General features: G+C 30.0%; 1 protein-coding gene across 1 annotated transcript in view; it reads right to left on the reverse strand.

Annotated features, from left to right (window-relative positions):
- LOC129910993 (ras-responsive element-binding protein 1) overlaps nucleotides 1-13,112 on the reverse strand; it is a 79,487-nt gene extending 66,375 nt beyond the window's left edge. Inside the window, exon 1 of the mRNA XM_055988620.1 lies at nucleotides 13,016-13,112. The gene's annotated coding sequence lies outside the window, so the exon portion shown is untranslated. The remainder of the gene's footprint in view (nucleotides 1-13,015) is intronic.
- Nucleotides 13,113-27,527: the final 14,415 nt, after the last annotated feature.

Below are 27,527 nucleotides of genomic sequence, written 5' to 3' on the forward strand. Positions count from 1 at the left end.
TGTTATTAAAAAAGCATCGTGAGATCAAACAAAAACTCTTTGAAAAGAAAAAAATCAATTTTATTTTTTTTTTTTTTTTCAAAAAAACAAAAAAAGGAAGAATTTTTGAGATATTTTTAGAACGTAAAAATCCCAACGAATGATTCAGCTTCAGAAAAATAAAAAGCAAAACAAAAACACTCCCTCTCTGCGGTGTTCATAAGCACGGACTTGATGAAGGGGGAACCAGAATAAGGTAAATACACATCCTCGTCGTCGTCGCCGTGTACATAACTAAACTTGTTTATTTCCATTTTTATCTGGGCTTTGAAAATTATTCCTTTTTCCTATACGCTATACTTCTATCTAAATATATGAAGGTGTGTGTTTGAAAGTGTTTTGTGTGGTGCGGAGGAGTTTATCCCACCTGTGCATACGCTATACGCAAAAGGTATAAAGGCACACGACACAACCAAACGTAGGGCTGAAAACTCTTTCCGATTTTTTTTCGGTAAAAATGCCTAGGTACCTATACCTTACTGTAATTAGATACGATTTTACATCACATCCGACCATCAAGTGTTTGCTCTTTGCAGTCTGCACATATGCTTTAGTTACATAAACAAATATACTTACATTCTTCCTATAACTCAGAGGTATAAAGGTAGATACAAAGTTTTTTTTATAAAATTAATTGTGAAGGTTTTTATTTTGATAGTTGTATAGATAAATGCATATATACTATATGCATGTGTGATGTGTGTACCATAGAAGGGCAGACAAATATGTACAGATGTGCGGCACAACCCTTATGAAACTCACCCACGCAATTTGTGTTGTGTGTTTTTTTTTTTTTTTGTATCTTATTTTGCAGAGAATTCAGAGAAAAATATTTTTTCTCTTCAACACCCCCAGGTTTTTTTGTCTATAAAACTATACCAATAATTTTGTGACATGCAATCGAGATAGATAGGCATTTACAGTTTTTTGCTAAACTTTATTCCTGTGTACATTCAGAGAAGCGACATCATAACTATAAAAACAACATTCTAACTTTTTAATTATACATGGTCGAATTGTCAATTCAACGTGATATTCGAGAAGTAAACAGTAAAACAAATAGAAATTGAACCTTACGAGTACCTACGTAGTTTTCTTAAAAAATATGCGTCAAAAGTCAAAAAATTTTATAACAAGTCTGTGTGTATATCAAAGTTAGTACTATAAAATATCCGTAAAAAGTTCCGACTATATTTGGAATTTAGTTATATGATTTATTTTGAACACAGGTTTGATGGTAAAAACTTCACTACTTTTTCCTACTTGAAAAGAAGGAATTTGTTTCGAGGTCTCTAGCCCTCACATTGAAAACTTCAAAATATAATTTTTACGATTAGCAAATTGTGCAAAAATAGTTAACTTGTTTCATTAGTAAGTACTGACTGTGGTCACTGTGGCGTATGCGTAACTTTTGTTTTTAAATTGTAGATATTAAGTTTAATTTGAGACAGAGGATGAAGTTGTTGTTTTTTTTCGGATTTATGAAGAATCTGTGTAAATTGTGTTCTCTGTATAATCTAGCAGCACTACAATTCTACCAAGTTTCTAGAATCTACGATGGTCAGATGTGCTATATAATGTTTGAAAGCATTCAAGGAAAATGAATGGCTGCCACTCCCGTTGAATTGAAAATATCAAATTTAAATATTATTTCTTTGTATAAACCGTCATTTCTCATGACGCATTTCAAAATTGCATGATTCTACGATAACGGTAAGTGTCAGTAAGTGAGTTTAACGGTTTTTGTATTTTTTTGAATCCCTATATCTCAAGAACTAACCGAAATTTTATGAAATGATTTCTTGGTCGAACAAAAATATCTGTTTTGAATAAAGATGTTATAGAGGGGGTCAAAAATGGCCTGAATAAATAAGGGTTTAGTGGCCAAGTTGCTAAAGAACTTATCTGTGTACTACCGTGCGTATTGATGTAGAACTTTACGTCACTTTATGAAATAAATTAAGACCCAACATAAGAAGACCAAACATTCCCCCCTGAGAAATAAGTTCTAAATGTGGGTCACTGTGGCGTATGTGTAACTTTTTTTTAATTCAAAAATTTATTCAAATTTTTCTATTTCTGAGCTAACACTATAGAATTTTACTGAGCGGGTATTAAGTTGAATTTGGAGAAAAGGCAGCAGCTATTTTTGTTTTTTGATAACCTATGTGATTTGGATAGATTCATAAATTTGATAGATAAATTGAAAGAAAAATCGGCAGAAAACCGTTACGAAAAACCTTCATCCGAAAAAATATCAGTGTTAAATTGTCGAAATTTTTTTCTTTCATCATTTCCATATCATGAGCTTGTAGTCCAGTAATTTTAGGTTTTATCTGCGGAAAAATTCCGCATTTTTAAGCATTTATGTACTCATACAATTATTGTAGAAAATTATAAAAAAAAGAAATAAATAAAATTCATTCATTCGTGGTTGTAGTGAACGAAAACATAAGATGATAAAATTTAAAATACACTGAACGAAAAAAAGTCCATATTTTATGAACTGGTTGCGATAGAACTTTTTTCTATCTGTTTTTAGAACAATCATAAGTGTAGCTATAAGCCGTTTTAGGGTTGTCCATTCTCTATTGCACACCCTGTATATTTTCAGACATATTCTAAACAAAAATTCCCATTGAATTTTTTGATAAGACTTACCGTTTTGCTGAAAATCGTGAAAAACCAGTTTTTGTGACCTTTTGACCCCTATAACTCTTAACGCGGACACGATATCAATGTCGATTTTTCACATCTTCATAACAAAGCCGTCATTAAGCTGTATACCAAAATTCAGCCCAGTAGGAATTTTTCCGCAGATTGGGCTTAAAAATTACTAAAATGACTGGGCTATTGATTCCAAAGATATTTTGTGAACCCAACAGAGTTAAAGGTTTTGAGTAATAGAAAAACATTGACTTTCTTACTAGGGTTACAAATCTATTCTTTGTTTTCAGCCAAAACATATCCAACGGCAAAACCAAATTTAACTCTTAAAAGAAAAGATTCATCAAGTAAATTATTCTTAAAATGGGCAGAAATTGTGAAATTTATAAAGAACATGTTTTGAGCAATCATTGATTAAATCATCATATAACTAGAAATATACTTAATATTTATATCAGTAGCTAGATAGATAAGGAAGCATTTTGTAACATTTTATTTTAGTTCGATTAAAACATTTATATCTTTTGTTATTATAGAGATAGAACATATTGAATGACATCAATAGGAAAATATTTTTTTTTTAATTTGGGCATTTATCAAAAAGACCAATTTGGTCTTACGCCTTTCAATTTTGAATTTATCCCATTCATACTTTTGCCTTTTTTTTTAACTAAATGTTGAAGGGAGTCAAAACAAAAAAGACTAAAAAATAAATTACAAGAACGGAAACTAATTTTGTGCATTAAAGAATATCACTTAACTTGTCTTGTACATCACCTACTTACTTGGCAGGTACATTAACATCCCTATATAAGTTAATGGTAAACGATGCCGATGTTGTTTTGTTGTTTAAAAACAAATTGTACTTTAGTTAACTTCCATCATCCACATTGTGCACCGAAAGAGACTTGATCCACTGAGAAATAATCTTTGTTACCACAAAGAAGATGGGTGTAACTGATATCCTGATCAGGTGTATAGAATTTCAAGCTGTTTCCACCTCATCATATAGTTCTCTTAGTTCCGACAAGTTGATAACTGGTTTTTTTATAAACTTAATCAACATCTTTTATAACTTGGGAAAAATGAGGGGTAATCAACTTTTGAAAAAGGTTGGTAAAGTAAGTACGTTACTTAAGATAAAGATACCTGTTTAATCCTTAAAAATAAGATATTTTGCATCTTCCACTGCAAGGTTATGTCAATATGAAAAAAATTCAGTAAAATTAAAAAAAGGAAAGCAGAAAAAAAAAGTTTGTACGAGAGGCCCCTTAATGTCTCCATTAAAACTCATACACACACATAAGAATATCATCAGTAGGTAACAATGAAACCTGACAACCGACATGCATGACTTGCTCTTACTTCCTTCCCAACTTTTGCTAAACTGATGGGGTACGAGTTGAAGATATTAATGTATCTACACATGTGTGTCTCATGTGTACGTACCTACCTTTAACTTTGTTTCCTTTTCCCATCAAGAAATTCATAATATTCATCAAACATATAAGATGAGATGCAAGCTTATCCAAAGTAAATCAATAACCTTAAGCTACACATGTTTGAATATCTATCTACTTGCCATATAAAAAATAAATTAAAAATGCATCTCAGGTACACAATTTATACTTAAACGAAGATCAGAACTTAAAGTCATTTAAATGCTAATAAACTTGGTACCTACTTTAAGATGCACAATTATTACGCAATAGATGCGGAGATGCAACGCCCTAAGTCGAGGCATGAACGAAAAGTTAGTTGATGTTAGTTTTTTTTTTTCTGAAAATGGATTCAAAGATGCACTCTGTTTTTTAAAGGCTTGGTTTATTTGTGCTTTGCAGAATCACAGAATGAGTATCTTTTCCTGACTAGTCTAAGATCTAGTTCTTATGTGTATTTGTTAGAATTGTGCTCATTATATCTTCCAGTCCAGTGTGTTCACTGAACCGTTTGCGGCTTTGACTTTGTCTACTTTTTCTTACATCCTTATACCATTGTATGCGTTTGTCGATATTCATAATAAAGAATTTTTGTTACTTGCTCTAAAGAGGGCAAGTATTGGTTTCGTTTCAAGCAAAATGTTCGAGGGTTCAATAAAATTACATATTATAATGATGGAGAAGTTCGAAGAAGTGGTTCCCTTCATACTCTCCATCACCGGTCTGTGAATAAAAAGCATTGCTAATGAAGCCTGCTGCTGAATTAAAAGTTGATAGATGTTTAACATGTACTATAGATACAGCTAATAGATTTGTTCAAGGAAGTCATTTTTAGGAGCTTTCCATTGTAACGTAGATGATTTTTTGGCATGTTTTTTTGGTGTTTGAAATAGATTTTAAGTACCGCATCAGTTTTTAGATCGATTTTATCATTTAGAAATAATTTAATATCGTCCCCTCTATGTAATGAAGCGTCCACAAGTCTCAGTTTAACAAATATAGTTACCATAAATTAGATACATAAGTTGCGTTACGTAAACGACATTAAGTCAACCACGTTTAAGCGTTTAATTTTACTTAAAACTTGATGAAAAGTTTGGCTGGGTGAATATCGATTTATGAGTTAAATTCGCAAACACTTGTTAACTCTCGATAAGGAGTTTTCTGCCTCTAAAGAAGTTTTTCATTGCAATAAATCCCAACTATTACTCTTTATCCTAGTTATAAAAAAAGTTACCATTTTTCATGGAACGCCCCTGTAACAGGCGGATTTTTGGTATACAGGTTGGTATTGGAATGAATCTTTGAAAGTCCTGAAATTCTGTTCTGATCGCAAATTTTTTTAATAAGAGGATTTTACTTTATTTTTGCTTATGTGAAAAAAGTATTTGCATTGTAAAAAAAAAAATGTTATTGTAAATAAAAAATGTTTGCATTGAAAAATGAATTAAATGCAAAATGTAATGAATTTTGAATATTTAACCATACATAAACTATTTTCACTAAAATATTGAACCCTTATACTTCCAAATAGTCAAATTTGTAAGAAATTCGACAAATATTAAAAAAATATTTACATAACTTTTTGTTCAATGCAAAAATTGAAAATAATTTTTTTAGGCAAAATATTTTTTTTTTTTTGTTAACCTAAAATTTTTTTTTCAATGGAAATATTTTTTATTTGTAAAATAATTTTTTTTTTAAGAGAAAATTTAACATTTTTATATGACCGTTAGTGTAGGTGATATTGTCATAGCTCTATAATTTTTTACCGACTTCCAAAAAGGTAGAGGTATTGAATTTGTCTGTATTCTTTTTTTTTATGTTTGTTTCCTCATAACTTTGGACTGAGTGAACCAATTTTAATAATTCTTTTTGTATTAGAAAGCTGGTGCCTGCAGTTTCAATTTCGTTCTGACTATAAAAACTATTAGAAAAACCATAAAACCCAGTTTTGATCCATGGAAGTCGGTTTTCGTATTAGTTTTAAATCTTTGATATTGCAGATACTAATCTAATATCTCATCCACAATTTCACAATCATCAAATAAAAGCAATCAAACATTTTTGATAAGATTATAATAGTTCTCCTATTTCAACTCCTATTGAATCATTTTTGAAAAATACTAACAAATCTTGTCTTGTCAAATTGAATTAAACCATCCTTTTCAAATATTTATGATATAGATATAGAAAAATAGGCAGCAATTACAAGTTCTACTTTTGCTGTACATCTTGGTTTTTTACAAAAAAAAAAACTTCAAAAAGCTATCAATTATTCTTAGATTAAGCCTTTTTATCCTTAATCTTTACAAAACTTTTTCAAAATCTCCAAACGAAGACAAAGACAAAGACACCATCTTTTTTTTTTCATTTTATTTTTCATTTTAAACTCTATTTTTTTGTCAAAATGCACAGCACATCTATGTGGGTAAATGTTTAAACAATCTGTTTTTGTATTTGTCAGATATTTTTTTTTACTATTTCACACTATTGCGCAAAATCTTTAAGGCAATTTGCAATTTCTTCTGTTAATTTTCCATAAATTATTTCGAAATTCTAAATCTTTCAATTCAAATTCTTCCAAATCTGAAAAAAATTGATACAGAATAATGAAATATTTCGAAATAAAATTTTGCTGATATTACGATAAAAATCACAAAACAAATGCCAGCAAAATAATAAAATATATAAATCAAGGATTAATGACCTCTCTCTTTTGTTTATCTACATTAAAGTATCTATAAAAGTATGTAAGTATCTATACATTTATAATAACAGCCATCAGACTCTCGAAACAAAAATATTCTTTTTTTTTTTTGAATACCTATTTAAGCAAAATATTGTAGCGGGGGAAAATTACGAATAAATATTCGAATAAGTAACGAAAAATGTTTGCCCCCCTTTTTTTTTGTATTGCATTTTCTTGCAAATGTCATCAAAACTATACACAAAATATATATATCTATAGAATATTTTATTTGTATCTTAAATATTATTCTGGAGTTTGATATCGTTTGGCTTGCACTTGCACCACCATTATAGTGTCATCAGAATAATATTCTATATAGCAGGTATGAGTATAATAATGTAGGTTGTAGGGAGGTTTAGGTACCAAAACCAACATCGAAAGTTGAACGACATAAAATTATGCGAACGCACATGTATGCAAGTTATATAGATTGTAGTAGATACTCTGGACTCGACTCTGGGTGACAATTTTTTGTTTCAGGTCATATCTGTCGGTAACAAACAATATCTATATATGAATTTGTTGATAGTATATTTTCTTATTTGACTTTTGGGTATAGATACATTTTTCATTTGCAAACCTTCAAGTTTTACGAAGTTTGTCTTGATGTAGTCATAGAAGGTTGATGGCAGGAAGTTGAAGGAAAAAAAAAATATCAGCTAAATCTAAATCTATATAACTTTTATGAAATGTTGAACTGGAATTGTTCTGAATGCGTCATTGGAGGTTTTTGCTGACGATGCCTTATTGAATCTCAATTCTTTCACGAGAAATAAAATTGGTTTTGATGGTGACTAATATTTTGGAATTATTTTGTATCGAAATTACTTAAAAGTGACCAGGTTGAAAATTATGATTCTATTCAAGAACTTTAGGAGTGAATTTAGTACAATACTGTGGTTTAAATTCTTCTATAAAGTACTTTCTAAACCTGAGATCGTAATTTTGGCTACATTTATGCAAAAATAATCTAAAAAGTAGATGCCAAAAAACACAGTAACTCAAAGAAAAATGATTTCATCATTCCATATTCAGTAGTCCCCAGAATTATATATGTAAAAAAAGCAACTTCCAGATGCATCAGTCTTGATTTATTTCATTAACCACTAAATACGTAAAATTATTGCACCTCTCATACCTATAGAGACAAATATCAATTAGGCAATGATCACGAAGCTGAGATAAACGCAAAGAACGTGACCAAGATTTCGATAAACATTAAAACGAGCTTGATGTTTTTATTGCTCAAAAGACATTATAGACAGAACGAGAAAATATACAAGTTGTTGTAATATTTATTTTTTTTAAGACTTGCACGTTTAGTCGTTAAATATTTTAATTTCTTATTTACAATTATATTGAAGAACATACCTACACTATTTCAAAGTTTCATCAATTTAATATTTTTATTAATATTTTCAACATTTATCTCATTGAAAAAATATGCAAATAGAGAATATTTGAAAATAAAAAAAAAGTAAGAAAAAAAAACACCTGAAATTTATCCCAAACAAAACAAAATTCCACCCTTATCTCTTCAAGTTGAAGGGGAAAAATTATTAAAATTATTCTTTCTTTTGTGCGGCGATCATTAATCGTTTGGTCACATGCTATTGCTATTAAACCAGTAAGAAGAAAAAACACCTGCTTTATCTCCGTGCAGATGTAATTAGGTAGAAAAAAAAAATACAATTTAAAGTCGATAAAAAGAAATTGAGAAAAATTGGGTTTTAATTTTTGTCGGATGCTGTTAATGATAATTATGTTACAAAAGTATTAAGTTGTAAATAAATTGTAATTTATCTATTATATGATCTGTACCTATCAGTAGAGTTGCTAGACAACGATTAATATTTTACAACTCAGAAGTTTCAAGAAAAAAAAAATTGAAAATTATTGATGAAGGAGCCTTTGTGGTTAGTATTTTCCCAGTAACCTTGTCAATTGTTGTTAACAGTTATTTCAATAAACACTCTATGTTTCGGACTTCAATGTAGAAGCCAATATTGTCAAAAATGGAAAATATGTAAAAAAAAATACCCGCATTTCGATATCCGACATAAAGCGCATTGGACTACTTAATCAATATTGCGACTCAAGATGTTTTAAAGGCAAAATAGTTCTTCTTTCTGGCGATTTCTACCAAAAAAACTACCAGTCATTCCAATGTCAATCGCGCCTATTAAATAAAAGCTTTGAAAATGTGTTTCATTTCAAAGAGGTAACTACTTTTTTTCCATTAATCGATAGGTCATTGCCATTTTCATCATTATGGATTTTTTTTACCAAATATTGTGATGTATGAGAACTTAACAAACTTGTTAGTATATCAGATGATTATGAAAAGATTTTATTAATATCATTAATTTTTTTAACAATAACATGAATTTAAATATACCTGTGATAAAAATTCACATGTTTCTATTATTGAGCTTCTTTGTTATGATAGTATCAGCAAGGAAATAAGTTCTTTAGATATGATAAAATATTTTAGCAAATAATTTTAATTAATCAATTAATTTCAGTATAATAATTTTATTTGAGTCTTTCGAATTTTATCGAAAATAGTTGAACATTTTGAGAAAAATTAAATTCAAGTTATCAGAGCATGCATATCCAGAAATATATGTTGTATTAAATGAAATCGACCCGAAAACCAAATGTTTGTGGATTCTATCAGCAAGTCTTTTGATGATCAAATCCACAACATTTTCATTATCAAATAGTATAGATAACATTGGTTGTCTGGTCGAATTCAACGGTATTTTCTGCAACATATTTTTTGTGCGTGGTTTTGTATGGGAAAATTAGTATATTTAAAAAAATTCTTTGAATGGTTAAACACTTAATTGTTTAACATAATTTTCAAAAATGACGAAAACAAATTGTTTTTGGTAATTTTTGTTTCGATTCGCATAGCACTTGCAGTTTGCATAGCATCTAAATATTTTACAAAACTTTATTTTGCAAATAACAAATTAGACATTTTATGATAATTGCTCCTCTTACCTTGAATCAAGTTCAGTTATTGTTTTACAAAAGTTTTGGAGCACTTAATTTAATTTTGGGGTAGGTTTAGGTTCCTACTTAACCAGAAATAACAAAAATTATGTTCCGTTCGCTTTGCTTTGCTAACTTGAAGAACATATACAGGGTGTCCCAACTTGAGGGCTCTCAGAATTTGGTAACTTGTTCATCCCAAATCCTTACGGTTTTCGATTTAATGCAGTTTTTGTGAAATTTCGAAAAATCCCGACTTTACAACAGTATTTTGCTTCCTCCGCTCATAATTGATTTTTGTTTTTTACAATTCTTTCACTAAAACATTGCCTAATAATAAGAAATAATTAATTAATCAAAATATTTTTTATTCCATACGCCATTTTGTTGCAAATTAATTAACAGTTCCATGTTTTATAAAAATTCAATTTCTTACTTTTATTTCAGAGCAACAGCCTGAAAAAAATTTGTATGGTGTGACTCTGGTTTATTATTTTGAAAACTTGCCGTGTTATTGCAGTTTTCAAAAATGTATTAAAATTTCCAAAGAAATTAAAACGAAAGATATTACAGTTTGAATGCAAAAAAACAAAGGTTTTCAGAGCAAAATAACAAACAAAAATCGAGGCTTTTATTCAAAAAGAAATAAACAAACAACAGTCCAGAAAATGTGTTTATTTTGCTTTGTTATTTTTCTCTGAAAAGCCCTGTTTTGGTGCTGTTAAATTGTAAAATCTTTAGTTCTAACTTCAACTTTGGAAAGTTTTATAAATTTTTGAAAACTGCAATAACACGGCAAGTTTTCAAAATAATAAACCAGAGTCACACTATACAAATTTTTTTCAGGTTGTAGCTTTGAAATAAAAGTAAGAAATTGAGTTTTTTTAAAATAAGGAACTGTTAATTAATTTGCAGCAAAATGGCGTATATGGAATAAAAAATATTTTGATTAATTAATTATTTCTTATTATTAGACAATGTTTTAGTGAAAGAATTGTAATAAAAAATATCAATAACGAGCGGAGGAAGCAAAATACTGTTGCAAAGTCGGGATTTTTCCAAATTTCGCAAAAACTGCATTAAATCGAAAACCGAAAGGATTTGGGATGAACAAGTTACCAAATTCTGAAAGCCCTCAAGTTGGCCTATCAGCATATTTCGTTTGATCCATTACTTTTGGGACACCCTGTATGTACTTTATTGTACCTAATTGGTCAAATCTGCACCAAGAAAAATCTTGAAAAAAATATTTTTAAAGGCAGTAAAAAAAAAATATTCAAAGTGTCCTCTTTATTTTGTATTCATGGTCAAGAAAAATGGTACAGTATTGACAAATTAATATCCGAGCAGTCAATAATTTAGTATTAGCATAGAGATATAATTTATCGTTACCATGCCTCGAGGTATTCATCGCTGATATGTACCTATCAACTTTTCAGGTAAAGTCTTAGTGTGGAACATTTTCTGTCTTAGAAGTAACGCAAGAATCATCCCTTAAATTTTCGTTATCAACTTACGGGAAACCCTGTATTTTGATCACTCAACCTTAAAAATGATTAATATAAGCCTCTTTGCTTAAAGTTTTCGGTAAGTTGTCATCTGCTTTCTATGTCATACGTTTCCGTTTGCAAGGCAAAAAGCTAAACTATATATATATATATCCGAATGTTTTTTGGTTATGATATGTTTTGAGATCTTCCTATTTGGAAATTCAGAAAACCGTTTTCGAGCTTTGTTTAAACTCTAGCTACAGCTGTTAAACTTAATTTTCAGTCATTTTTAGTGTTTCAAAAAAAAAGCAAAACAACAAAAGCCAACGTTAGTTAAAATTTGCCACAATTTTCAAACTGCGACAGTTATCTGTCTCTGACTTTTAGTGAAGAAGTTATTTTTTTTTTCTTTTTATTAAACTTTCTACGAACTTTATGTTCTTACATATTTAAATTTTATTTCTTTTAGCATTTGTTCGATTAAATTTTTACAACATTTTTTGGGTTAAGTGAGCACAAAAATTTGGGAATACAACAAAAGTCTAGGGTCTTACCTCTTACAGGAGGGAAGCAGCCTTTGGCTGCCGTGTTTTTTGAGCGGTACCTTATGAAAAATTGTAGGGCCTTAAAAAGCTTGGCACTCAAAGGGTTAAAATAGAAAAGAATTACAAAAAAAATCTCCGGAAACACTTACAGTAGGTATCAAGATATGTATAACCTTTTTTTTTAATCTTAGGATTTAAAAAAAAGGTTTGAAAATGTATAGTACCTATAAGATTTGAAAAACTAAATTATTCAATCAGTTTACTAAACAAAATTAAGTGCAAGCTGCAAGTATCTGCGCACACTTACCCCTTTACAAGGGCAAGTGTGCGCAAAATATGACCTTTTTTTTAGTTTTCCGTCTTTAAGCCTAGATCGCGCTGAATTTGTATCTGACATTTTTTTCCGGCCGCTAAATTGTGACAAATGCAAAAATGTACAGCTGGAATTGAAAATATCACATTTTAGTTGGAGCTGCGCAGAGCTCGGCTGAAATTCTGAATTAAATTTTAGCTCGTCCAAATTTTTAAGAGAATTTTGTACGAAGCTTAAATTTTGATCAATCTAGGCTTTAAAGTCAAAAGTGCGCACACTGACCACAAGCGACTATCGCAAATAAGGACAAATTTTTGAAAAACGGTCCCTGACAATGAACATTATTAATTGTAAAACAAAACAAAACAAGTTTCTTAAATATTAAAAATATGCTGGGACATTTCCTTGCTTCATATTGTTTTGTTTTATTAAAATAATTAAAACTACTTTGTTCAAAGATTTTTTCAGATTTTTTAGAAATTCGTACCTACTGTAAGAAAATCAATACTCTATTACCTACTGTATAGGTATCTATGATACTAAGCTAAATTAAAACTTTTTTTGCATCTAAATTGGACCTTGGATGCATTAAACCATTTGCGTAAACTTGTGATATGATGATGAAATCACGTTTTCTTAAGTGTCCAATACACATGTGTTTAGATATAGATTTATAGATTTTAAAGAAACTGAGGAAAAGTACCTATTACTCATAACGTCTATCAATAAATCAAACCATGATAACAAGAAACCATAATTCTATTACTCACCATTCTTGGGTTGAAATAAATAAAATCTTCTTCGAACTTGTTTAGTTGAATTGGAAAAAAAAAACACTTATCAATCGATGTTTAAGATTATCTAATAGTTTACAGTTACACTTATTGGCTCTTTAAAATGTAAAAATTCAAAAAAGTTTAATTTTCAAAACTCCATATTTTTTCACGAGCTCTAAAAAAAAAACACTTAATTTAGGCCTTTACATCTAATTTGTTTATATTTTTATTTTTGTTATAAAAGAGCAAAACATGCGTTAAAATATTGTTAAAAAATTCTTAAAAACCTTTAAAGCGGTCAAAGTCGAGTTTAAAACAATAAAAAAACAACAACAAATTGCAGACAATTTATTATAATTATTGATACACTGAGGTGAAATTGATTTTTTCGTTACTCGTAGAGTGTGTAACTGCGTGTGTATGTAAACAGAAAATGTATCTATATTCACGAGCCACCAAACCAGGTGGATAAAATATTACAAAAACAATTCTTATGGGTATTGTAGCGATGGATATAGAGGTATAGACAAGTGTACTTGTGTATAGTCACAAATAATGTAGGTATCCAATCCAAAACAACAACTTGCACTTGCAGAATCAATGCTTGCTTGATGGCGTGTATGAACCGTTTCGTTGAATGCCACTTCCACAACAGTCTCTCTCAGTTTGACAGCGATTTTGCGACGTTTTTCATTGTTGGGCAGAATTTCAACGTTGGGGTCTGTTTTAGAAGAGCGACGGATACCTCTATTCGTACCACAAAAACATCGCGAAGTCGTGCGCAATGGCGTATCCAAAAGGAGCAGACTCCATGGATATGGAGAGCAGTGAGGCACAGCCAGCAAAAGAAGAAGAAAAACAAACGAAATATCTCAAAATGCAAATAAGTTAAAAAAAAAGTAAAAGATCACAAAAGGCGCGCGCAAAATCCAAAGTTAAAAAGTCTCTTAGACCGCGAATTTCAAGTCGTATCTGAAACCTAAACAAGTGAAGCGGTAGTGGTTTTGGTTTAGTAATGTTTGATATTTTTTTTTTCTTTTAGCTTTGAGGTTAATTTCGTCTATACAACACTTGCCATTATTTAAGATAGTATTCGTGAGAATGGATTTTGTTTTGAAAACATTTAATTTGTATGACGTACTTTTGTGGGGTTCTACAAATTATTATTTATTTGGTGGATGCTAAAAATCATTAAACAATATTTTTTTAATAGCTGCCCCACACAATTTGTTGGAAAGTGGGGAAAGATTATGAGATATGAAGGCTGATACCACTACCATTACTATTTGTAGTAGTTCACCAAATCAAAATGATCCAAATTGATTTTACGGCGAATTCACTACGAAATAAATTTTTTGTTCATTTTCTCTCCCCTATTTTTTTGAGCGAATATTCATTTTAACTCTCTCCCTCTCTCTCTTTTTATTTGTATTTAATGTTCATTTTATTCTTCTCAACGAAATAAAGATGTATTTGTGTTTTGTATCTTATAAATACATGTGATTACACACACATGACACATCTAAACACTGAACAACAACAAATATTGATAAATTGCGGTTTGGTTATTGGTGAGATACTTTTTTGGATTTTTGGAGAGGAAATCTTTGCAGATAGGTTGTTTTGGGTTGGTTTGTTTTGTTTTTGTTTCTTTTTATTTTTTTTTGGTACATAGAGAGGAGAGTATACAAAATTTATGTATGAAGAAGAAGAAAGCAGATGCAATGGAGGACAACTAGCAGCCAGAAAAGTGATGAAAATCAATGAATATGAAAAATATAAATAAATATCTAGGTATTTTACTTAGATCTAGGTATCTAAAGATATGTTAAGAAAAAGGTAAATAATAAAAAAAAAAATGGTAGACTTAAGTTCAATAATTTAAACTGATGAGGGTGACGTATTTTGGACTTACCTGTCTGTATCTGTATACATTATCACAATTTTACACGTGCACACTTGGTCTTGGTGGGTGTTGGGTGTGTAAAAGCAAACAAAAATATCTGTTTGGAACCCAGGCAGAGGCACCAAGAAGGCAATTTCATCACAAGTTACTTAAAGAACGAGTTAGGCATTTTTAAGCAATTCTGACATTCTTATTTAAGAAGGGTTTAAGATAATTTAATAGATGAAAAGTAGGAATGTAGGTACTATAGAGGGAATTTAAAAGATAAATGTATAGGTAGGTACCTACATGATTTTTTATAAAAATCTTTTCAAATCGGAATAAAATTCCTCTTAGATAGGTTCTTACTAATTAGGTCAAAGGATACTTGAAATGGCGAAATTAATAATGGAGCATCTAAAAAAGATTACCATATTAAAGAAGAAATAGAGATTAGGTAGGTACATACAAATTTAAGACTGAATGAAGTATCAATATGGAAGTGTAATGTGTAATACCAACCGAAATTATATTACATAGCTTGCACTTGTTATAACTAAAACGATGAAAATGGTCTATACCGACTTTTCTTAACCCTTTGTTCACTTCGCCCAAAGCAATTCTTTTAGGAATCAGCAAATTGTAACTAGGTATACCTACCTACCTACTTTATTTAAAAATGTTTAAATTCAAATTTGCTATACCTATATTTTCACCAAAATTCGTTTCCCGTTCGTACAGAGCACGAAAAAAAAGATTACAACCAGAAGCATTTTCAGAAGTAATTAATAACTATCGTAAATAAATGTTGAAATTTGTTTAACAAATTACCGCAAAATATTATTATAATTTAATGACACATATAAATCTCATAGTTTTTATAACAAATTACTTGATTTCTTACAAGCTTTTTTGTAATTTGCGTTCAGTAAGTGCAAAATAAAGTTAAGAAAAACCACTCTACGTCCACGTTTTGTGCGAAATGTTAAATGTAGGTACTCTTGTTAGACAACTATCACTCAGTTGTGTTTTTCAAATAAATCGTGGTAATCAAATGGAATGAGGCTGAAAAGGCTAAAATATCCACACTTAAAGACTTTAAACCGCTGTCAATTCGTCAAATTGAAATAGGTAGAAGTAACCAATTAGTACAAAATTTTATCAACGATCGCAACAATTACGGTAGTGGTCGGCCATCAATAGTTTCCGCAGTGCAAAAATGTGATTTAATTCGAAATGCAAAAAAATTTACAAGTTGGTGTTCGAAGTGTTTAGAAAATTTTGAATAAGTAGCTCCAAGCAAAAACAAATCGTAAGCTAATGTTGTAATATTGAATGCCGCAAAAAATCGCTTTGGATCACAAAATTTCATTTTAGATAGTCCGATATCCGATGGATTTGTCTGTTATTGGCACGATCTACGACCAGAAAAAAAAATTGTAGTATACATATTGATTATGATTTTCCAGAAAATATGAATTTTAGACCAAAACTTAACCTATTTTTCGTGCACTGTACAGCATCGACAGGATGCACGGAGACAAAAGACATTTCAAAATAAAATGATGTTCATTCTGAAGTATGGACTACTTGGAATGGACTACTTAAAACAAAAATAAAATGCACGACTGGGTCGCACGAACTTGCTCTTAGAGTTAAAGTTGCTTAAATTTTTAAGACTTTTTATATAGAAATTTGGATAATGTAGGTACCTACTATAGTTTAAAAAAAAAAATAAAATTCGTTTTTTAAAAAAATAAAATAAAATCTGAAATCAAATTGCCCTCCAAAACAAGTATGCAGTTTTGATTGATATATTAACATGCATTTTTAGGAAAAAAAATTTTCAAAATCGTTAGAGCCGTTTTTTAAAAAACTAATTTTTTATAAATAATTTTTTGAAAAAAAAGTTTAAAAATAAAACTGGTATGCCATTTTGTAGAAATAACTAATCAACATCTAAAAACAAAATTTCAAAAAAATTCAATGTCCCGTTTTCGAAAATTTGATTTTTCAAAAAAAAATTTTCAAAATTTTTTTAAAAATCCAAAAGTTATTTTTTTCAAAATTTTATTTTATATTTAAATTATATAAATGCTTTTAATACAGTAAAATAAGGAGAAAAAAGGGGTAAATCTCGGAATGAATGTTAGTAGAAATTTATTTTGCTCAATATCTTCCTTTTGCCATTCTATAACATATCTCAAAAGTCTAGAAAAATCTCATGTCCGCTTGTCGCGATTTCAAGGTCAAATCGCGAAATGGAGATTTTCAAAATTAGCAAAAAAAGGCTATGGTATTATATACACATATGATACATGATTTCAAGGTATTTTTTAATGCTGATTCCAAAAAATCTAAAATCAAGATAATCCGACGTCTCTGGAAAAAGTTATACCTACCTGTTTTTCATCTGTCAACTCATATTATTATTACAGTTGCATACTTACTGCCAAAAACCCCTTAAAATTTATGGTAGAGGAACCAAATTTTGCATGAAGATTTTAAAATCCATCATTATTAAAAATCAAAACAATCCATTACAAAAAATATATATACCTACGAAATAATGGTATTTTTTATGGGAGGGGCAAATTTTAGGATATGCACTAAAGAAGATTCTTGTTCATCTTAGGAATAAGTGCTAATAGGCTATTTTTTTCATTTAAATCTTTGTTTGGATATTCTTTAACTACCTCAAAAATCTAAAAAAATCTCATGTCCGCAAGTCCTAATTTTCTTGGTTTGAAGATAAGGTGCAGATTTGAAAAAATTGAAAAACTACTCTTCAGATATTTGTGTCAGATCAACATGAATAAGGTACATTACTTTTCAGGGATGGTCATATTGATTTGTTTGTGGGTTTTGTTGGAATCAGCGTTAAAAAATACCTTGAAATGATATGGGTTATGTTGGTATACATATAAGAATCTAAAATTTTCTTATTATTTTTTTTAAATCTGCACCTAACTTAGTTTGACCTGGAAAATAAGAACTTGCGGTCATGAGATTTTTTAGATTTTTGACATAAGTTATAGAATATCCAAACAAAGATAGAAACAAAAAAATTAGCCTATTAGCACTAATTCCAAGATTGTACCAGGATGTTTTTTAGTGCACATCCCAAAATTTTCCCTTTTCTCAAAAAATACCATTTTGTCATAGATATAAATGTTTTTTTGCATTGCATTGTTTTGATTCTTAATGATAATGGATATGAAAACCCTCATGCAAAATATGATTCCGCTACCATTACTTTTAAGGGTTTTTCGGTAGTAAGGTAGCAACTGTTATAATAATATGAGTTGAAAGATGAAAAACAGGTATAACTTTTCTCAGAGACGTCAGATTGCCTTGATTTTAGATTTTTTGGAATCAGCATTAAAAAATACCTTGAAATCATGTATTATATGTGTATATAATACCATAGCCTATTTTTGCTAATTTTGAAAATCTCCATTTCGCGATTTGACCTTGAAATCGCGACAAGCGGACATGAGATTTTTCTAGACTTTTGAGTTATGTTATAGAATGGCAAAAGGAAGATATTGAGCAAAAAAAATTTCTACTAACATTCATTCCGAGGTTAAATCCTTATTTGACTGGATTATTTGTATAAAAAATTTCGTTGAAATACAATAAGTAGTTTTGTAGAAAATCCGATTTGAAAAAAGCGGTCCTATGGCAGGTAACGTTAATAACGATTTAAAAAAAAAAATTTTTTCTTCAAAAGATAGACATTGTTTAAAAACTAACATTTGAAACAAACTAACATTTTTAACAAAATCGTTGGAGCCGTTTTCGTGAAATTAAACTTTTCCGAAATTTTTGTATGACAGGTACCGTTATTTTTGGTCCGAAAAAATTAATTCCAAAAACCCCTCTGGAGAGTCTCCAAAAACTACTACATAGCAAGTTTGGAGTCAATCGGTCCATCCGTTTAGGCTCTAGTTTCTTATACAGACAGACAGACAGACAGACAGACTGACAGACAGACGGACTTCCGGGACCCACTTTTTTGGCATTGTCTATCATCGTAATGTCATGGAAAAATGTTATCTCAACTTTTTTTTTTGTACGAATGCATAACTTGATATATAGTACCTAGGTATATCGCAAGTAAAAATCTGCTAGGTTCGTTTTAATAAGTAGATAATATTTTCATATTTACCGACTTCCAAAAAGGAGGATGTTGCATATGTACGTCTGTATTTTTTTTTTTTTATGTTTGTTACCTCATAACGTTGGACGGAGTGAACCAATTTTGATAATTCTTTTTGTATTTCCCATTTCAATTTCGTTCAGTTTTGGCTATAGGTACTATAAAAGAAACCAAAAAACACTGTTTTGGTCCATGGAAGTCGGTTTTGTTTTGTTTTGTTTTTTTTTTTTTTTTTGATAAAAATGATTATTAAAGAAACTTGCCTTAAAATGAAAAGACTTATTAATAAACACATAATTCTATGGGCATACTAATTGATATTAAAAGATTTCTTTGAAAAAGGGATTAATTTTTAATTAATATTTTTATCAAAAAAAAAAAAACAAACCCGACTTCGATGGATCAAAACTGGATTTTATGGTTTTTCTTGGTTTACCCAGTCCAAAGTTATGAGGTAACAAACATAACACAAAAAATACAGACGAATACCTCCTCCTTTTTTGAAAGCCGGTAAAAAATCTGCTAAGAACATAAATGTTTGCTAGTAATTGAATCATTTATTTGCAAAACATGATAAGTCCACTTTTTTTCAAAATTCGTTTTTTTGACTAAATTTGTACTCCAAGGATAACCACGTCTGTCTTTAAAATATGAAGTATCTACTCCATCTATATCCGATTTTACAGCTACGCGAAATATTTTTTTAGTATCAAAAACAGAATAAGTCCCGGACTTATCATCTTTTGAAAATAAACAACAGCTTCTTTTTGAGTAAATGGTATATTAGATTAATGGCTGAAAATCTTAAGTTAAAAGCTACTTTAAAGTTAAATAAGCAGTCCGGACATTGTATTTTATTCTCAAATACAATTGTTTGATAGACTGGGGCTAAAAGCAAAATTGCATATCCATTTAAAAACTAATTTCACATCCGTTTATTTTCAAAGTATGGTAAGTCCAAAAGCGTTTTTATTTTTTATCTTTTGAGCTATCGCTCCAAAAATTAAAAACGAAACGGTATTTTGTAGCTAGGCAAGAGTTCTACAGAATATATTTTTTATAAATTTTTCTACGCATATCAAAAGAAAATAGAACGTTTTTTTCTTCTCCTGAAAAATTTAAAATCATGGACTTATCATGTTTTGCAAATAAATGATTCAATTATACTTACGGTGACCAAATTTCTGATAGCTAAACCCGGGACACAAAATTAGTTTTATAAAATCTAATATTATTAAACAAGAAAAAAATATCAAAAAATCAACAACCTAAAAAAACTCAAAACTAAAGAAAAAAAAAATGCTCGATTGGATCGCATGGTTAAGGTTGCTGGGAGTATTTAAGCCTTTTATGAAATAATGCATACACAAATAATTTTATTCTTATTTTATAAAAAATGGTCAAACATTGTAGAAATATTTTTTAAAACCATAAAAACATGAATTTGACATTCAAATAAAATACCTACGCCATTTAATTTTTCTCATTTAAAAATAAAAATTAAAACCATTGGAGCTGGTTACTAAATTAAAAGTTTTTTTTATATCTATGAGCATTATACATAAAGGTTTAAAAAAAGAAGTTGTTATGATGTTCTTAAAAAAAATGTTAGTGCCAACTAAAAAATTTTGATTTTTCAATAAAAAAATTAATTTTTTTTTAATGAATTTTCTTAATTCTTACTAGTTTTGATATCAAGGAAAAACGTTTCGTTGAAATCATTTAAGTCGGTTACAAAATAGTCAGAAATCAAAAAACGGTTCTGCTGTTAAAAAGAATTTTTTTTTCAAACAAAATCGCGAGAGCTGTTATTTAGCTTTTATTTTATATGATTTTGAAATTATGAAGCCTTAAATTTTAATAAATCCTTGAAAGCTCTTATAAGAAGATGGTTCCTTTATTCGTATTGTTCATTATTAAAACCTTTTTCTGGTGTAGCTTTACAACTTAACAAAAATAAGCTGAAACTGAGTAATTGAAGAAAGTTTTTAAGACTATTGCTTTTATCTGAAAAATTAAGGAAACTTTTTTTTCCCAACCACTGTTTTCTTGATCTCTATACAAAGTATTTAAAATATTTAATAATACAAAAATTAGAGAATGTGCAAATACGGGACAAAAACGGGACAGTTTGCAAAATACGGGACACTTATACGTAACGGGTTTCTTAAATAAAAACCCGGGACAAGCTATGGAAATACGGGACAGTCCCGGGTAAAACGGGACCGTAATTATACTGCATAATCTTGCACTTGTTATAACTAAAACGATGAAAATGGTCTACCGACTTTTCTAATCTAACCCTTTGTTCACTTCGCCCATAGCAATTTTTTTAAGAATCAGCATACCTACGAAATTTATATAAACTATACATGACTGCAGTCGATTCTTAATTCTTCCAGTCTTTTTTTAAGCGTATTTCAGGAGTGCAAATTGTAACTACCTACTTTATTTAAAAATGTTGAAATTCAAAATTGCTATATATTTTCACAAAAATCCGTTTCCCGTTCGTACAGTGCACCGTGCACGAAAAAAAGATTGCAACCAGAAGCATTTTCAGAAGTAATGAATAACTATCGTAAAAAAATGTTGAAATTTGATTAACAGATTAGGTACCACAAAATATTATTATAATTTAGGGCCAATTTTTCAATAGTCAGTTAAACAGTCATTTAGTACTTATTCCTAAGGATAGAGAAAAAATCAATTTTTCAAAAAGCAGATATAGCTTATTCCTTAGAATAAAACTATCTGCTTCTTTCAGAGACGAATAAAAATTATTCTAAGGAATAATCTCAACAAAAATATTGTGTCAGTTGTCAAAGCTGTTTTGAAAGAATTTTGAAAAAAATACAGTGGAACACAAGAAAACAAAAACAATCATGAATAAAAATGACGTTTAATTTTAAATATTTTTGAATTTGACAATTTTTTTTTTGTTATTCTGTAGAATAAATTATTCTTGATTGAAAAATTCAATGTTTTTATCTGATAGTTTATGAGCCTAATAACTTTATTCGTCGAACAGTTAACTGACTGTTTATTAAAAGATTGAAAAATTGGCTCTTAATGACAAAAATAAATCTAATAGTTTTTATAACAAATTATTTGACAATTACGGTAGTGGTCGGCCATCAATGGTTTCCGCAGTACAAAAATGTGATTTAATTCGAAATGCATCAACAGGTTTCAAGTTTGCGTGACAATTGAAGTTTGATAAAAATTTACAAGTTGGTGTTCGAAGTGTTCAGAAAATTTTGAATAAGTAGCTCCAAGCAAAAACAAATCGTCCGCAAAAAATCGCTTTGGATCAAAAAAGTTCATTTTAGATAGTCCGATTTCCGATGGATTTGTCTGTTATTGGCACGATCTACGACCAGAGAAAAAAATTGTAGTACATACCCCAAAATGTAATCAGGTCGCTTTATGACAGTCTACCACGCCGAATTAAGCCAGAAGCAAGTGTAAGAAATATTGATTATGATTTTCCAGAAAATATGAATTTTAGACCAAAACTTAACTTATTTTTCGTGAACTGTACAGCATCGACAGGATGCACGGAGACAAACAGACATTTCAAAATAAAATGATGTTCTTTCTGAAGTATGGACTACTTGGAATGGACTACTTAAAACAAAAAAAATCTGCTAGATTCGTTTTAATAAGTAGATATTTTCATTTTTACCGACTTCCAAAAAGGAGGGTGTTGCATAGGTACGTCTGTGTTTTTTTTTTTTTGTTTTTTTTATTTTTTTTTTATGTTTGTTACCTCATAACTTTGAACGGAGTGAACCAATTTTGATAATTCTTTGGTGCATTTTTGGTGCATTTAATCAGTAAACATTTAAGTATCAGATACTTTACCTATTTAAATAAAAATGCATTTGAAACTTAAATGTCTTCAGGTTGATTTAACCTGTTTTTAAGTTTTAAAATAAAACGATTTTTTTATACATAAAATTGAATAGTTTCTTTTGAAATGAAACTAAAACTCAGAAGATTTGTTCATTTTATTTTAAGTCGGAAGCCAAATTAATTTAATACAGATTCAACTTGTCTTTTTTCTCCGATAGCTCACTGGGCTACTTTTAATTTTTTTTAGCAATTAAGTTAAACGAACTTCTATTATTACATCATCAATGTTTGATAAATAAAATTTCTTCAATCCAGATATTTGCCATCAGTTTCATAATCACTGACAAACAGCACACCTGAGTAGGTGCACGTAATTATACACGGAACTTGAACCCCTCTCGTACATAACATATCCTTAAAAAAAAAAAATTAACACAAGAAAAAGGGAAACAAAAACAATACAATCGGAATACGTTTACAAAACATTGAAAAAGAGGGGAAGTACTCTCCACACTTCCGAAATGTCGAATCGCTCAAGCGTTCAAAACAGGACAAACGATGACGATGACGACGTTGACGAACGGACGTATAGTACGAGTACCTTCGCGTTTACCTTAAAGGTAATATCAAGACGAGGATGACGATGACCAAAAGTAACTTGTTTTAATAGTCATGTCAGTCATCTCATCCTGCAGCCAGTTCATGTACATATAGGAAGGAGGATATCCCGCCAGCACACAAAACTAAACTTACCTATACACCCCAAGTGCCGGAAGGGAAGTTGGTTTGAAATCGGATAAGGTTGCTCGGTTTTATCTTTTCATTGAATTTTTTGTAGAGCTTCTCTCGTAATCGATCGATATTTCGATTTTCACTGTTTGGTCAGTTTCACCCTCGTTTAGCTACAAAAATCTATCTCATTGCCACGATACTAGGCCAGTCATTATGTCGGAAAAAACGGCTTAGAAATGCAAAATGAGCGAGGAAGCTAAATTTTGGATATGTTGTAGAGGATGCTTAAAAAAGCTTAACTTGAAGTTTTCGACCAAGATTTCCTATGAGCTTTTTCCGCCATTTTGAAAAAAAGGATAAAATTGGTTTTTTGACAATAACTCGGCTATCTGACGAGATGCGAAAATTTTACAAGGAGCTTTTTTGTAGCTTTTAACGAGTTCTACAATTCATGCATACACATTTTTTGTCTATCATGAACCGTTTTCGAGATATCGATTAAAAAAGTCAAAAATTTAGGACATGCCATTTGTTTTTTGACATTATCTATTTTTTGGTGATGAATATCGAAAAAATTATTAACATAAAATTTGTAGACCTTATTCAGACCTACAATTTCGTACTTTTATTTTTTTTTTTGGACAAAAATTACGACCTCCAGCTGGCCGCAAAGTCGCCAAGCAAACCGCTCGTTCGGTTGTAAAAAAAAAATTATTCATTTTTTTTTTAAATGTTTATATTATTATATCAGTAACACATACATACATACATAAATGTATGTATTTATTTAGTAAATACATAATGAGAAGAAAATGGTAATGGTTTTTTTAACCCCAGTTTTATTAACCCAAATTTTGTAAATACAGTATACCGGCTCTTTGTGTTTGCAATTTGCTTCAATCTCTATATTATTTTATTTATCAAAATTGCAAACCGCAACTCATTAAACTTTTTTGAAAAAAATCATAACTTTACATATCCAAGATTTGTATGTATGAGCATTTAGGTATGTGAAGAAGATGCCTCTTTATTAGGGGTGGGTGATTAGAAAGATATACAGAATTTTATTGCTCTATTAAGGAGCATTGTTTTAGAAGCAGGTATCAATTAGCTGTGGGAAAATCCCATGCTACTTAATGATTGTCTTATTGTTTCATTCATGCGTTTTTAATTTTTGAAATTACTCAACCCTTTCTTATCACCATTTTTTGGGAATATCATAAAAATTGTGCAGGTCAGATTAGCATGTAATCGTACCTCCCCGCAATAAATATTTAAATATATAAAGTATGTACTTATACCTGTGGTTTTCTGAATGGAGTTGAAGCTAAATTTTAAGCTATTTTTATAAGAAAACTTAGGTTTTTTTGTTTTGAAAAATCAATGTCTTCATCAATAATAGTTTGTGGCCGATAGTGGAAAGAAGTGTACAGTTGAAAAAAAAGAGTAATTTTATAAAAAGTTTTTAAAAATAAATATACAAATATTGTGACAACTGCATTTTTTAATGCAAAATATTGAGAAAGTGAGTTTTGTAAGAAAGTTGAACTTACGAAAAAAATAGTGCTGTGTTACACTTAAGGAGCGAAATTTTCAGAAAAATATATGGACTGTGATTTTAAGAATAAAAAAAGTGATTTTAAGAATAAAGTGATTTCATAACAAAAAAAAGTGATTTTAAGAATAAAATAAAGTGATTTTAAGAATAAAAAAAGTGATTTCAAAAATAAAAAAAAGTGATTTTAAGGATAAAATAAAGTGATTTTAAGAATTAAAAAAAGCTATTTTAAGAATTTATTTGTTGTGAATGTGCATGTTGTGAATAAAAACTCATCATCAAAAGCAGAACTGGATAATTTTTTTACTGTGTCTGTTTGGTAAGTTATTTGTTTTTAAATAAATAATTTTTACAAATATATTTCTTACAATATTTTTTTCTTTAGTTATATATTTTGATTATTATTAATATTAAGATAAAAATCTTGAATATAACTTGAAATGGATAGCAATTTTTCAAAAATACGTCAGATATGTACAACAGAACTTCGGAGAAAATGTAACGATTATATTTGACGGTTATCCGACTGATATGAGACTCTCCGGAACCAAAACTTCGGAAAGAATGCGACGTTCTAGAAAAAACCAATCGCCAGAGTTCATATTTGATGAATCAACTACTCCAAAAGTTAGCCAGGAGAAGTTTCTTGCAAGGGATCAAAACAAAAACAAATTGATACAAATGCTTTCCCGTTATTTTACGAATACCGGAATAAAAGTAGAGCAAGCTTTTGAAGACGCAGATACAATCATTGTGACCACGGCAATTGAAAAAGCGTCAAATCATGACTCAGTGGAAATAGTTGGCGAAGATATCGATCTTCTGGTTTTACTTACTGGACTTGCACAGGATAAAAAAAATATATTTTTCCGCAAACCAGCAAAAGGAAATACGCCATCAAAGCTGTACTCCCAGAGCAGTTTCAAGCACGGTAAGTCAGTTCTTGAGAATATTCTTTTTATTCACGCTTTTAGCGGTTGCGATACGACATCGTCGTTTTACAACATGGGAAAACTTAAATTTATTAACACTCTCGAGAAGCATCCGGAACTAAGGTCATCGATAGAACTATTCAAACAAAAAAAGGTCGATCCGGATGCCTTAACTTGCGCAGGAGAGCAATTCCTAATTGCCCTATATGGCGGTGATAAGCAAGAAAAATCAATAAATATTTTGCGATTCCATCGTTTCGCAAAATCAATGCATATAAATAAAACGAATCACCTAACACTACTCCCACCAACGAGCAGCGCTGTCCGCCAGCACATATTCCGAACATATCTGCAGGTGCAAACCTGGCTCGGGTTTTTTAAAGATCCTCAGGAATGGGGTTGGCGACAAACTAATCACGGACTTGAACCAATTACCAGCACAGCCGAACCCGCACCTCCTGAACTTTTAAAACTTATTTCGTGCAAATGCAAAGGGAATTGTGGGGCTTCTTGTGGGTGTAGGAAAGCAGGAATTAGTTGCTCAGTTATTTGTCTGCATTGTAGTGGGCAATCATGCAATAACGTCACCAGAGTCGACATTTCGTTTGATGACGACGATGACAGAGATGATGATGACTATGCTTCGTACATATCAGCATCATTTCCAATGATTCAACCTATTTCACAAGTTGAGGAGTGTACGGACGACAAAGATCTTCAACCGGGACCATCAAAGCGACAAAAAAAATGAAAAAACGTCCACCCTTCGTTTTCTTGAGTAAAAAAAAAAAAATTCATTTAATAAATTCCCGCTGGAGTTCGTAATTTTTGTCCAAAAAAAAAAATAAAAGCACGAAATTGTAGGTCTGAATAAGGTCTACAAATTTTATGTTAATAATTTTTTCGATATTCACCACCAAAAAATAGATAATGTCAAAAAACAAATGGCATGTCCTAAATTTTTGACTTTTTTAATCGATATCTCGAAAACGGTTCATGATAGACAAAAAATGTGTATGCATGAATTGTAGAACTCGTTAAAAGCTACAAAAAAGCTCCTTGTAAAATTTTCGCATCTCGTCAGATAGCCGAGTTATTGTCAAAAAACCAATTTTATCCTTTTTTTCAAAATGGCGGAAAAAGCTCATAGGAAATCTTGGTCGAAAACTTCAAGTTAAGCTTTTTTAAGCATCCTCTACAACATATCCAAAATTTAGCTTCCTCGCTCATTTTGCATTTCCAAATGTATATAATGACTGGCCTATACATCGACATCGTACGGCAACGGCATGCAGGCTCAGCAACGAAAAGAGTACATTTCGGAAATTAAACATAAGAAGTCACCATCAGGATGGCTGACTCTGTGCATGTAATTTCATCCG

This window comes from Episyrphus balteatus, chromosome 2 (assembly GCF_945859705.1).
Source record: "Episyrphus balteatus chromosome 2, idEpiBalt1.1, whole genome shotgun sequence".
Classification (NCBI taxonomy): Eukaryota; Metazoa; Arthropoda; class Insecta; order Diptera; family Syrphidae; genus Episyrphus; species Episyrphus balteatus.